The sequence below is a fragment of the Paroedura picta genome, chromosome 4 (genome assembly GCF_049243985.1).
Source record: "Paroedura picta isolate Pp20150507F chromosome 4, Ppicta_v3.0, whole genome shotgun sequence".
Classification (NCBI taxonomy): Eukaryota; Metazoa; Chordata; class Lepidosauria; order Squamata; family Gekkonidae; genus Paroedura; species Paroedura picta.
In genome coordinates, this window is record NC_135372.1 from 68,279,651 (window position 1) to 68,293,739 (window position 14,089).

The 14,089-nt window shown below is 43.7% G+C and overlaps 1 protein-coding gene across 1 annotated transcript in view; it reads right to left on the reverse strand.

Moving 5' to 3' along the window:
• ST6GALNAC5 (ST6 N-acetylgalactosaminide alpha-2,6-sialyltransferase 5) overlaps nucleotides 1–14,089 on the reverse strand; it is a 108,571-nt gene that overhangs the window by 1,949 nt on the left and 92,533 nt on the right. The window lies entirely within an intron of this gene.

Sequence of the window (14,089 nt, forward strand, 5' to 3'; positions counted from 1 at the left end):
GCACTTCAAGCAGTATTTAAATCATTTTATCTTATACAATTAAACATTGCTGTGCTAAAAGAAAGTGGAGGAGTGCACAACAGTGCCACGTTGCTATGCAGAGCATGTGATGCCTGAAGTTTGAAAGAGATATGTATCTAGCCTGTGTTTTGAGAGAAGACCTACTGAGCCATTCAGTGAGATGAATGGCTTTCCAGAAGGGAAGCTGATCTCGGCCCTGTGATTCTGTGACTCATACACACATGAAAATCCTACCAGCATGGTGTATATGATAAAAGCACTCATTGTTACTCCTAGCTATAGGCTATCAGACAGCCATTGTCCCTTTAAAAAATGAAATGAAACTCCATTACAAAGAGAAACATTTTATTTAATAGTGCCAAGGTTGGTGTATTGGTTTGATACCTTGCTCCTCCACATGCAGTCAGGTGGGTGACCTTGGGCTAATCACAGTCCTGATAGTGCTATTCTCCTTCATTGGGGGAAGTCCTCACTGGTCAGGTCATGCCTCCAATCACTCCATACAGGGCTTGTGCAAATTTACATGCTTATCTGGGATTGGTGCAGGCTATCTCCTCCACTTTAGTTTGCCCTACACTCCAGCAGGAATTTGAAGCCTTGTTTTTCCCCATGGAAAAACAAGGCAATTGAAGCTGCATCTTCAAAGAAAAAGACTAAAGAAAAACACCCGGAGACCGTAGAGGTGTGCGAGGCACCGAAGAAGCAGTTTGAAGTTCCCAGATTGGGGCACATTGAAAAGCCCACTGTTTCTCTGTTTGGTAAAAGATTGGGGGAAGCTCAACAATGGTGTTGGGAGGTGGCTTGAGGGGCCCCCCTCTTGTTCTTCACCCCACCATGGCCAGTGCAGACAAGATGGCAGCAGGCAGAGAGAACCCACCATTTATACATGCTATTTAAGTGCCATCCTTGCCGGAGTGGGCGAACAGCCAGTGGCAGCAAATCTAGATCCTGCAGGTAGGTACGTACCCAGCCCCTGTGCAAATTGCAGCCTGTTTACAAAGCACAAATAAACACTCCTACCTAGACTCTCTCAGAGATAAGAGTGAGACCAGCTCTTCCCCAACCCCCAGGGAAAACCCAGGTGCAGGCGTGGACAAGACAAACTCTTGAGGAGTATGGTTCCTGATAAATGTACAAAAGAGCCATCTGAAGCCTTCCAAGGATCTGGTACATTTGGGCACAAGAATAGATACAAAACAGGCAAAGGTTTTTCTAACTATGGACAGAATGACAAAAGTCAAGGACATGGTATCAACTGTTTGCAAAGCAAAGAATATGGATCTGATGTTTCTGTCACAATTGAGGGGTCTTTTAGTTGCAATGTCAGAGACAGTTCCATGGGCAAAGGCCCACTTGAGACCTTTACAAGGGACACTTCTGCCTTTTCATTGCCAAGAAATGACATAAATTGATAACCATCTCAGAAAGACTGAAGAAGTATCTTCTCTGGTGGCTCTCAAAGAAGCATCTGCTACAAGGAATGACATTCACACATCAGGAGCAAGTTGTCATAACCATGGACGCAAGTCTAAGAGGTTGGGGAGAACGCTGTGAGAACAGAATGGCCCAAGGGAAATGGTCAAAAATGGAAGCAACCTACAGCATAAACTTTCTGGAATTAAGAGTGATCAGATTGGTTCTGTTGACATTTCCAACTGTGATTCAAGGTCAGTGCGTGCTGATAAAAACAGACAATGTCACGGCCAAAGCTCATGTCAATAGGCAAGGAGGCACAAAGGTACTGACCCTTCATACAGAGGAAATAAGGATTTGCCAGTGGGCAGAAAGAAATGTCATGGAACTGAAGGCACAGCATCTGCAAGGGACTTTGAATGTGAGAGTGGATTTCCTGAATTGAACAGACATAGATCCGATAGAGTGGTTAATCAACAACAGATTATTTCATCATCTGGTGCTTCAATTCAGAAATTGAATCATGGATTTATTTGCAACAGCAAAGAACAAGAAGATAGAGAGATTCATGACCAGATTTCTGGACAGACAAGTGGAGGGTGTAGACACCATAATACAGGAGTGGCCACAAGCGCTGCTTTATGCCTTTCCTCCAACAAGATTGTTGAGCAGAGTTCTGAGCAGAGTTCAACATCTAAAAGCATCCAGATCCTCAATGGTTAAAATTGACGGCATGGAGGTTTAGTGGGAAGTCTGGCTTTCCCAAAGGAATTGTGGAAGTCATGTTTCATTCCAGATGCCTTGCAACCAGGAGGATATACCTGGTTAGATTTTAACAAATGAGCATGCAATCATAATATTGGTCCTCTGAAGCCATCATTTATGAATGTATTGGAATTTGCATGATGGGAGGAATAAAAGGTTGAGACCTAACACCTTAAAATGCCAAGTGTCAGCATTGGCAGCAGTTCTGGAGGTGAGAGGGTTGAGACGTGTTTCTCACAGTAAGTTGATCAAGAAATATATGAGTAAAAAGGCAAAAGATTTATGCGATCTGAACAAAATTGGTATAAAATGTTCTATAGATGGTACACAATACCAAACTTAATCATAGATTCATAGATTCATAGAATCATGGAGTTGGAAGGGGCCATACAGGCCATCTAGTCCAACCCCCTGCTCAACGCAGGATCAGCCCAAAGCATCCAAGAAAAGTGTGCATCCAACCTTTATTTTAATCAATAAAATGTCTAAAGTATATGATGATAAATGTTGGAGATGTAAGGATAACGTGGGTTCCTTTTAGCATATGTGGTGGACTTGAGAAAAAAATCAAAAATTTTGGGGGAAAATCCATAGTAGAAGCAATGTTGAATATCAAATTTCCTGTGTATCCTGATTACATAATATTCCTCGAAAGGCTGAAAACTTTTCTTCTATGCAACTACAGCAGCAAGAATAGTGATATAAAAAGCTCTGGAAACAACTGGAAATTTCAAAGGTAACAGACTGGTTAGACAAACTTGGAGAATTTGCTAAAATGGCTAAGCTAGTCTAATTAACAACAGACCTAAAGAAGAGTTCAAAGAACTGGAGTTACAATACGGATTATATAGAAAGATAGTAGACAAATGTATTAGCTGAACATTGAGGCAATAACTGTGTATTGTATATGAGTATATTCTTTATGTATATCTTTTCCTTCTTGTTCAATTCTTTAAAGAACAAATTACAGTAATAAAAGCTGGAAATCCCAGCATCTTGATAAAAAGGGGTAAAAGAAATATATAAGAAGAGCCACACAGTTGGCTATGCCAATGGGACACAGGTTCCCAACTTGCAGTTTGTCAAAGGTGCTTTAGGCACTAGTTAAACAGCCTTTTGAACCACTGAAGTCAGTGGAGTTAAATTTGGAAAGTGGCATTTCTAATTGCCAAAACTACAGCACAGAGGGTTTCTGAGCTGGGAGCACTGTCTGTTAGTAAAGAATTGTGTGTGTGTGTTTTGTAAAACTCAGTGGTGTTGAGGACAGACCCCTTGTTTGTACCAAAAGTTAACTATCACTTCCATATGAGCCAGCGGATAGTGCTGCCTTCCTTCTATTCCAAGCCAGTGCTAGAAAATGGAAAAAAATGGCATGAATTGGAAGTCAGGAGGGTACTGCGAATTTATATCAAGAGAACCCAGGAGTTCAGGTTAATTGATGCCTTATTTGTTTCACATGGTACCACTGTGCTTTGGGCAGCAAAGTGTCTAACTCCACTACTGGGAACTAGATCAGGTTGTGCATCATACGGGCGTATGAGTCTCAAGGCTTATGCCAACCTAAAAATGTTAAAGCCCACTCTACTAGAGTGGCAGCTGCTTTGGCGGCTTTTAGAACTAGAGCCTCTATCAAAGAGAATTGTAAGACTGTAACTTGGTTGTCCTTTACAACCTTTGTAAAACACTATAAGATTGAGGCTTGGGAACAGGATATGGTTACCTTCGGCAGGAAGGTGTTGGAACAGGTATCGGGTTAATCTGAAGTAAAGACACAAAGAACCTGCCCTGATTAGGTGGGTTATTTAACCAGTGTGGAAGACTTCCCCCACTGAAGGAGAAAAAGCCATTGGCTTACCTGAAGGGTTCTTCTCCAGTGGGGCACAGTTTTTTGCCCACTGCAGCTATTGCATATTTACATGTCAGGACTGTACTTGAGAGCTGATGTTATTGTGTTGAGATTGTTATTGTTTTCACTCATTAATGATGTTGGATTATTGAAACAGTGAGTGATTTTTTGAAGCTTGGCTACACTATGCCTGGAGGGGTCAGCCTGCATCGATTCTGAATAGGCATGAAAATTTGCATAAGCCCTGTGTGGAAAGATTGGAAGTGTGACGTGACCAGTGTGGAGGACTTCACCCCACTGAAGAGAAGAACCTTTCAGGTAAGCCAATGGCTTGTTCTCACAGAGCAGTCCTGTCGGAGCTCTCTCAAACCCAGTTATCACACCGGGTACCTGTTGTGGGGAGAGAAAGGGAAGGTGATTGTAAGCTGCTTTGAGACTCCTATGGATAGTAAAAAGTTGCGAATAAAAACAAATTCTTTTTCTTCTAAATTTTATATCTTTATACAGCTGTCACTGTATAAACATAAAAGGCTAAGGCCTAAGTGGGTGGAGAGTGGGCAGGGCCAGTCTGGGTGAGGGCCCAATTGGAAGGCGCAAAGCGCCTTCCGATTGGGCCTTACCCGGACAGAACAGAGTTCCAGCCAGTCAGGAGGCGCGAAGCCAAAGTTATGACAGGGCCAAAGTTCTGACAGGGCCTGCCCAGCCAGGGGCAATCTGGAGACATCGCTGCCAGTCTGTCCCTGATCACCACAGGGAGAGGAGGTCAGTAGGGCTGCCAAGGGGGATGAGAACGGAGGCTTGGACAGGCTGTGCCAGCCCTTTACACCCCAAGACTGCCCTAACTGACCTTACACCCCAAGACTGTCCCAATTGTAACTTTGCCTCAGAACCCTGACAAAGCTGGAAGGAGGCTGTGCTCCCTCCCCTCTCCCTTCAGACCTCCTGGGAAAGAGCCTTTAACAGCCCCTGACTAAGGGGAGGGAGGTATTTCCAAGAGCAACACAGGGGAACCTGAGGACATACCTTTTGAGGGGGGGGGGACTTTTCCCTTCTGCCAAACAGAAGGACAGGGAGGCCACAGAAAAGCCCATTTTCACTTAAAATACTGTTCTGGCCGGGGGTTAGACACAGCCAAGCCATGTATATTTCTTCTTTGCAACTCTCTGCAGATTTGAGGCCACTGCACAGCTTTATTCTGCAGATGAAACTGGATGTTATTGCGGAGGTTCTTTTATCTCCTGTTTCATCTGCACAACAACCCTGTGCATTAGACCTCACGTCTTTCAATTCAACAACAACCTGTGTGGGAGGCCTTAAATGTTTTTTCTCTACCACAACCCTGTCCAAAGTAGCCCTTTCTGCCTGGGGAGCTGATCTTTATACTCTGCGGATGAGCTGTAATTCCAGGAGCTCTCCAGGCCCCACCTGGAGGTTGGCTACCGCTGAGTTGGAAATATTCCTGGAGGTTTGGAGGTGGGACTTCAGAATCATACAATGCCTCAGAGTCCAGCCTTCAAAAGCCATTTTTGCCTGCAGTTGGGAGGGAGTGGTGCAGGAGTGTCCCTCCTGGGCTATGGGCTATAGCCAGCAACTGTTTGTATTCTGGGGTGCAGACAGACAGACCAGCATCAGTCCTGTGAGTCTGGAAAGTGCAGGAAGATTTAAATAAATATTTACAGCCTCAAACTGTAAATAGTGAACAAGTAAATGGTTGCAGACAAATGGGAACTGACTTGACTTTTTCAACCTTGGCCTGGCAAATAAAAAACTAGTATAAAAAACCTTACTAAGGTCAAGACTGCTGTGCACAGAGAGACTTCCTCTTAGGTTTGCCAGCTTCCATGTGAGGCTCTCTACCCCACCTCCCTCATGGGGAGTCTGCTATGGGGAGAGGAAGGGAAGACAATTGGAAAATGCTTTGAGACACCTGAGGCCTGTTGGGTCACTGCGACCCATTCTCAATTCTCTCAGACCTCTCACAGCCCCACATCCCTCACAGGTTGTCTATTGTGCGGAGATGAAGAGAAAAGGTGTTTGTAAACCGCCTTAAGACTCCTTTGGGTAGTAAACAACAGGGTACAAAAATCCAGTTTTTCTTCTAAGGAGCAACCATGAAAGAAGCATGTGGGCACATAACATTTTATCAATAGTGAAAAAATGGAGAAGGAGGAACAGGGTGGACACCTGTGTACTATGACTACCCCATGTGTAGGGATAGTCAAGCTGTGGTCCTCCAGATGTCCATTGACTACAATTCCCATGAGCCCCTGCCAGTGTTTGCTGCCAAGGGCTCACGGGAATTGAAGTCCATGAACATCTGGAGTACCACAGGTTGACTATCCCTGTATTAGGGCAGGGGGACATTTCAGTGTCTGTGGCCTAATTCACACAAGAAGGGAAATGATGTTGAACGCAGAACTGGGAGGAATTGGTTGCCATGTAAACCCCCCTAAGAGTCTCCAGTCTGATTTTCCCTTCACATATCTGAAGACATGGCTCTGGAAAGCTCATCTGTAACCACTATGCCACAATTCCTAAAGGTCAGTCCTCTCTCACACTCAAAATTCCAAACCACTGGTTCTTGACACCCTTATCTCCACACCCATGCCCTCATTTGCCACCATGCCACCACAACCTCCCACACAACACACACATTCAACCCCATGCCCTTACAGGCTGGACAACTCCTCCCCTTCCTCTTCCCACTGCCAAGCTCTAGCAATGGGCTTTGCCCCTAGTTTTGAATATTACAGGTATCAACCACAATCTACCCTATGTTAGTCAGCAGGGTAAGTAAGCACATCAAATATTTGTCTTAATTGGTAATAATGTTAGTCATAAACACATACAAACACTTTTCATCTCTGCACCAGTGATTCATTTATGAAAAGAAAGCATCTGTATTTAAATTGCAAATGTGTGGGGAAAATACTGAGTGAATTGCAGTGGAGTTGGGTTAATTTCCCCCCTCCTCTGTTATGACTAAAAAAGATGTATACCTGAAATAATCCATTATGTATTAAGGTTTGGTGCAAGTTGATTTCACAAGTTAAGCAAGTCTTCAGAAGGTTTCAGTCCATAAAAATGTAGCAGAAGTTTAGCTGTATAGAGTTGGACTGAAGAAAACTGCTCTAAAGTTATTATTCTAGCCTGGTTTTGAATTACAGGGATTCTAAACTGAGCAGTGCATCAAAAGGCTGAATTACATTCACCACTGGATATTCAGCTCATGACTACCAATTCATGGTATGTAATTTTGCCCTAATAGCAGCCATTGGGAAGGGGGAATCTGGATTGGAGAACACAGCACAGGGGAAGAGGAAGGCTTTAGCTCTCTTCCTTCATACCTTTCCAATACACAGATGCTTTTAAAGCCCTGGTGGGGGAGGAAACACAATTTTTTTTCTCTCTCTCTATAATAAGCAACTCAGGAGAGGGGAGAGTTACTTCCTCTTTACTAACAATGCAACTCTGGTTCAGGTTTATTTCATCCACACACAAAGATTGAGTGAACAAGCAGATGATACAAAATTATGCTTTGGGTGAAAATGTGTCAAGTTCAATGCTAGTAAGTGTAAGATGATGCACATTGGAACCAAAATTCCCAACTTAAAATGTAGACTAATGGGGTCTGAACTTGCTGAGAATGAGAGGGAAAAAGATCTTGGGGTCTTAGTGGATAGCTCAATGAAAGAGTCAATTCAGTGTGCTGCAATGGTGAAAAACCAAAAACACTATGTTGAAGATTATTAAGAAAAAGATTAAGAATAAAATAGCCAATATTGTAATGTCCCTATAAAGATCTATGGAACGGTTCTCAACCTTACCTCGTCTGCGACCCCAACTTGGTGGTGGCTGATGCGACGGCGGCAGGAGCATGCGTGTGTGCAGGGCACGTGGGGGTGGCATTCGTCTGCGCGGGTAGCATGCATGGGTGCGTGTATGCATGCGCACAACAATTGAGGCTGTGTGGAGGCAGCCATTGCCATGGCTCCGCCGCCTCTGCCAGCTGCCGGCCTCCGCCTGCTGCCCACCTCTGCCACCACCCGCCTCCGCATGCCATTGCTGCTGGCTGCTGCCTCTGCTGGCCGCCGCCACCCGCTACTGCTGCTGCAGCAGCGGGCAACCTGGAGGCCCCGGGGAAGGGGCAAAGCAACCCCAAATGGGTTCATGACCCTAATTTTGAAAACCATTGATCTATGGTGTGACCTCATTGGGAATATTGTGTACAATTTTGGCCTACTTATCTCAAAAAGGACACTGCAGAGCTGGACAAAGGACAGTGGATCACCTTCTCTGTGAGGAAAGGCTGACAAGTCTGAGACTTTTCAGTTTAGAAATGAGATGATTACAGAAGGACCTCCGTTTTGGATGGGTTGAGTTGCAGGCATCTCTTCTTGATCCAAGCTGTCACTGCTTCAAAGACAATGTTTGGTGAATGTTTTGGGGGGTAAGTCTGGGTGGCCATCCATCAGGAGTTAGTTGTGTGTTATCCATGTACTTGTGGCACCCCAGTCCAAATCTCCAGACCAGCTGGTACCACATCCTGTGAAACTCCATAAGGGAGTTAACAGCAATGTGACAGCTTATCATCCACTGTGACCCTTTGTCTACAACCCTGAAGAATGTTCAGTCAATGATTGGCTATTCCCTGTATTCCAACATTGGCAAGGTGGTGAGCAAGAAACTCTTGATATTATTATTATTATTATTATTATTATTATTATTATTATTATTATTAAACTTGTTATACCACCACTCCCAGGAAACTGGATTGCAGTGGTTCATGAAACAAAATACAAAAAATCCAATTCCGAAAACAAAGAATATTCAATAAAATATCATCTAAAACAATCCCCTTAAAACAATCCCCTCATTAACATCTAAAATGGCGGTATATAGCATAATCTACAAAAACTTTCCCATACTCCAGGTATCAGTCTGAGCCCAGATGGAATGACTGATGCCTGGTGGAAGACCTTTGTTTTGCAGGCCCTGCAGAAATAAGAGAGTCCCAACAGGGCCCGCAGCTCATCTGGGAGCTCATTCCACCAGGTAGAGGCCAGGGAGACCTGGTAAGGACTTGTGCCACTGCATTTTGTACCAATTGCTATTTCCAGGTCAGGGACAAGGGTAGGCCTGCATAGAGCGAGTTACAGAAGTCTAATCTGGAAGTGACAGTTGCATGGATCACAGTGGCCAGTAGGGTGCTAGTAGCCAGGCTTGGTGCAGATGGAGAAACGCCATCCGAGCTACTTTAAAGATTTAAGCCTCCATAGATAGGGAGTCAACAAAAATCACTTCCAGATTCCTGGCTTGAGGTACAGATAATTGCACCCCATCCAGGCAGGGAAGGCATGCTTCCTGATCTTGCCCTTTCCTACCCAGCCAGAGGATCTCCGTCCTGGAGGTGTTGAGTTTCAGGTGACTCTTCCTGATCCAGTTACTGCTTCCAAACAACTGGTGAATGTTTCTGGGGGGAGTCCGGCCTGCCGTCCATCAGGAGATAGAGCTGGGTGTCATCCACATACTGGTGACAAGCCAGCCCATAACTCCAGACCAACTGGGCAAGAGGGCACATGTAGATGTTAAATAAAGTGGGAGAGAGTACCGCCCCCTGTGGCATGCCTCATGGCAGTGCTATGGGGTCAGACAACTCATCTCCCACTGCAACCCTCTACAACCTGTTCTTAAGGAGGGAGGTCAGCCACTTAAGGGCTGTTTCTCCTATTCCTGTATCAGGGAGGCATTTGACCAAGAGCTCATGATCGACCACATCAAATGTGGCTCAAAGGTCTAACAACATGAGAATGGCCAATCCACCTTGATCCAGTTGGCACTGGAGATAATCTGTCAGAGCGACCAGTGCAGTCTCCACCCCATGGCCAGGATGGAAGCCCGACTGGTATGGATCCAGGGCTGTCAAACACTGCTGTGAGATCTAACAGCACAAGCGGCACCAATCCATATCAGTTGAGCTGGCACTGGAGATCATCCATCAGAAGCTGAGTTGCACTGTTAGTTTCTCAGTGTGACTACAACTTTGGTTGGATACATCACATGGAGAAAAAGTTCAAACATGTCTGAAACAGTTTTCACTGTTCTAGATCTGTTTAGGGTTACAGTGGCTATGAGGTAAAAACTAAGGCAGTGGGGAGAAGTTTAAAAATCTACTTTCTTCTGAATGTAACAAAGCAATGTCTACAGACATCTGCAAAGATGTTACAAAAATGTATGTAAAAATATGAACAACATTTGTATAAAATATTTCCAATAAAATATTAATTGGGCTAAATACTGCAAGAGACTTAACCTGTATAATTCCGTTCTTCATTTTTTATGTAATCCTTCTTACTGTTATGCATATTCTAAAATTATTGCTACTTTCCATTTACTTTAATATTTTTAATTTGTCTTATTTATTACCCAACACTTATGCTAATTTTATACTAACATTAAAATTGTTTTTCTGAATGATCATTTCAGAACCTGCTATATATATAACTCTTCTGGAAGCTGTGTGAATAGAACTTTATCTACAAAAGCCATATTTTGAAATAAAAGTGAGTTATATGCATATGATTTTAGAATGTAGAAGATTTAAATATACATTGTGAGATTGCTTGGAATTAATATCAGAATTCCATTTTTTAAATACCAAGAGCCATAACATAAAAATGCCAGTATGCTGAAAGAGTTAAAACAACCCTTTTCTTGGTGGCAGATATTTGATACTGTACATATATTACAATCCAGTATGTATCAGTGACATGTTGTAAAAATATTTGGGGTCTGTGTCTATATAGATTTTTACATCCATCAAATGGAAGCACAGTGCTTCTACTCCATTCTAATATCATTAAACATATACTTTCTGTTCTCAAGCTACTGAGTCCTGTGCTATTTTTCCCATCCCATTCTTCCATTTCTACAGCTAATGATCAGCCACTATATCCTGTACATGAGGGAAGGACTAAGCATCTTTCTTTTTTTTCTTTGTAGCACAACAAATGATATGATGCGTTCTTGTACTGCAGATTTTCCCATTTCTGACTTCCTTATCTGGCAGCACCAGGTATAAGACAAAATACAGAGTAAAAGTAACTCTGAGCTTCTTTTCAATGTCCAGATTTGCTCAGACTCCTAAGAGGTTACTGGAAAAAGACAGCCTGCCTCTACTAGGGTGTAAACCCCAGGTCGATTCAGTCACTGCCCTCTACACAGAATCCGATTTCCGTTTTGATTTGGGGCAATTTAAATTTTCCTTCTGCAGCAAGAAGGATTGATCCGGAGTGACCCTACCTTTATTCTGCGATATCTTAGAGTGCTTTTAATGCTCAATATATTTTTAAATCACATTGTTTTGAATCTGGGCTCTCCTCCGTGGTAGGGAACCCATGATTGGCCACAGGTGGTCATGTGATAAGCCTGCCTTAAAGGAGAAGCCCCTAATTTCTCTCAACTTTGGTCAGCCTTGGATTTTTTTTCTGCCTTCTTCAATCCTCTTCCCCCCCCCCTTCAAGAAAACAAAGAAAAAGTCTCCATTTGCCTCCCCCCCCTCTTCTGAGCCTCCCTAACCACATGCAGAACACTTTCCTGTTTCAATGGGGAAGGGGGGGGGAGAGGAAGACTCAAGTTCAAAGTGATCTGAATTCAACAGGATTGACAATGGAATAAACAAAGTAAGTGCAGACTCTGCCTAGGGGGAAAAAAACCTGGACACAAACTTTCTAGATATCCTAGAAAAACAGAGTAATGAATGTATATTTTGTGTCTGAATAATCCCCACTAAATGTATTTCCCATCCCTCTTCAGCAGATATAGATGGTACTAGAGTGACAAGATCTCTCTGTCTGAATGAAGAAGGGGACATGTCTCCCAGCCCCACTCAGATCCTGGGTATAGCTTTAAAGTATCTGACAGCAGAAGCCTCACAGTTCACAGCAGAAGCTGGAAAGGCTGCAAGCCACCGCAGGGGTTTTTTCACTTCTTTCCATTTGGAACTGAGGGAAGTGAAATGGAGGGTTAAATGGCTATCAGACATTTAAACCAAACAGCTGACCCTGTCAAGATATTGAGTTTATATGGTCAGTGGTCACCCCTGACCACTCCCTCCTCCTTCCACTTCCCTTCAAGGCTCGGAGACTGCAGATCCCTGCCGCGTGAGAGCTGCCTCTGCTGGTGAGTTCCCTTCCTGGGGGCCTCTAGGCCCTGGGCCTTGGGGCTCTCCAAGAGAGTGCTTCACTCCTCGCCGACTGAGCCACCCAGACATGGCCTCAGCCGGGGGCACGCCGCCCTAACAGCTGCCTGTAGCCTTTCCAGGTCCTGGGGGAAGGGAGAGGCCATCCACAGAGTTTTTCCATCCCATCCCCCTAATCTAGCACCCACTGTATTCCTGAATGCAATGGGCTTTGCCTCTAGTTTCCTATAATAGCTGCAAACCATCCCCAGCTACAGAGGAGTTTAGCAAAAGCAGCTCAGAATCAAAACTGCTCTGCTTTTCTACTTTAAAAGTGCAGGAGTCATGGGATGCTCTACTTTTACATGAAGCAAGAAGTGCTACTAGTTTCACCACCTAGCAGGGGAGGACTTTTATGTTTTTGTGATCTCACTGCTACTGGTGTGCAAGGCTGACTGTATCCGTTTGTAGCAGGACCAGTCTTGGAAGCACACTCCCCCAGATCTGAGCTGCATGCTGATTCACAAAACAAACAATTGAGAATAAACCATTAGAATCATAGAGTTGGAAGGGGCCATACAGGCCATCTAGTCCCCCTGCTCAGTGCAGGATCAGCTTAAAGCATCCAGGATAAGTTTCTGTCCAGCCACTGCTTGAAGACTACCAGTGAGGAGGAGCTCACCACCTCCTGAGGCAGTCGATTCCACTGCTGAACTACTCTGTCTGAGAATAAATTTTTCCTGATATCTAGCCGATATCATTCTCCACATAGTTTAAACCCATTACTGCAGGTCCTGTCCTCTGCTGCCAACAGGAACTTTGCTCTGTCCTCCTCTAAATGACAACCTTTCATATACTTAAAGACAGCAATCATGTCCCCTCTCTACGTCCTCTTCTACAGGCTGAATATTCCTAAGTCCCTCAGCCTTTCCTCATAGGTCATGACCCCCAGGCCTCCGATCATTCTTGTCACTCTCCTCCGAACACTCTTAATTTTGTCCATGTCCTTTTTGAAGTGAAGCCTCCAGAACTGCACACAGTACACCAGGTGGGGTATGACCAATGCAGTATACAGTGGAATTATGACTTCTTGTGATGAGATTTTTATGTGATGTCTCTGTTGATACAGCCTGCGTTGTTTTATCTTCTTCCAGAACCAAACCTGTCCTACATTTCTTGGGCCAGATGAGAGTCCTAGCTCCTCCAAAGTGAGTGAGGGTCAGTTTTAAGAACTGGATGTCTCTAGGTTGAATACTGCATGTTAAGCATAGTGTGTTAACTCCTCTCTCTGTAATTAAATTTTTATGCTAGCAAATGAAATGCATGAGCAATTTATACCAGAAAATTGCTACTCATCCTCATTTATTAATATTAAAACAGATGCTATTTTACCACTTAGTGATACTGGACATTAATCAGTATTTTGTCAGAATTAGCATGCTTATTAATATCACAGCTGGGAGGCATATATAGATGGCAGTTTGTAAAACACATTACAACTCTGTGAAAAGATATCATGCAATAGGCCATTTGTCTTCTACTGATAATACTTACCTGAACAGTATGAAGTAAGGTGACTGGGGTAGAAGAAAAGGCCCCAGCAGTCTTTTCTATTCTATTCAGCTGAACTGAGTAGGTGACTCTTGAGCAATTTACAGTGCAGCATAATGCAATTAGTCCTGGGCTTAGACTAAAGTAATTCTGCATAGAATTGTGCTATTAACTTACTAGGGAGTAAGTAAATGTGCTAACCTACAGAGAAACACAACCCTTAATCTGTATTATCAGGAAGAATGCCCATAAAAAAGGACCACTCAGAAGATGTTGTAGTGGCTAGAGTTTAGATCAGAAAGACCTGGATTGGA